Consider the following 891-nt stretch of genomic DNA (forward strand, 5'->3'; position numbering starts at 1 on the left):
ATTTTATGTTGGTCAAACATCAAAAAGTATACCAGTCAGATTAAAACAACATCAGGTGGCCGTCTCCAGGGGTTCTCTTAATAATGCCTTGGCCTCCCACTGGTTAGGGTCAAGTCACAGAATTGGTTGGTCAAAGACGGAAAAAGTAATCCATGTAAATGACTATTTCCAAAGGAATATTGTTGAATCATTTTTAATCTCCTGTACTCAAGGTAGAAATTTGAATCTAAGTCCAGGTCTGTTTTCCGTTAATCCAGTATTATCCTTTTATCTAAAATCTGACTTCTCCGGAATTATTAAGAAACTGACAGCTGTTGGATCCCCTTCTCCTGTATAAATACGATGTCTTTGTATATGTATTCTCATTGCTGAGTTTGATAATGTCCTGAGTGGATGAAAGTACTAACTCCAATCAAGTCTTTTTCATTTTTCCTTTCGTGGCTATAATACATTTTATATTCATCACGTGTCAGCTTTCGTGATTTCTACACACATATATATATATATATGTGTGTGTGTGTGTGCGTATGTGTGTGCGTGTATATATGTACATATATATATATATATATATATATATATATATATATATATATATATATATATATATATATATTTATATGTATGTATATATGTATATATATAGGTTTGTGTTTATATAGCTATACATGTATATATACATATACTGTACACATGTACAGTATATTATGTGTGCATATACTCATAGTGATAATGATATAAACAATTGCTACGCTGTACTTGTTACATATAGAATAAAATGTAATATTTCAAATAGTATTGTTAGAACATGTAAAATATGCATATATCAACTTATAGAAACTTTACCTACTGATATTTTCTACAGCATTTAGAGCGTATTACCATTTCTTAATC

Source organism: Palaemon carinicauda, chromosome 22 (assembly GCF_036898095.1).
Source record: "Palaemon carinicauda isolate YSFRI2023 chromosome 22, ASM3689809v2, whole genome shotgun sequence".
In the NCBI taxonomy this organism is placed as follows: Eukaryota; Metazoa; Arthropoda; class Malacostraca; order Decapoda; family Palaemonidae; genus Palaemon; species Palaemon carinicauda.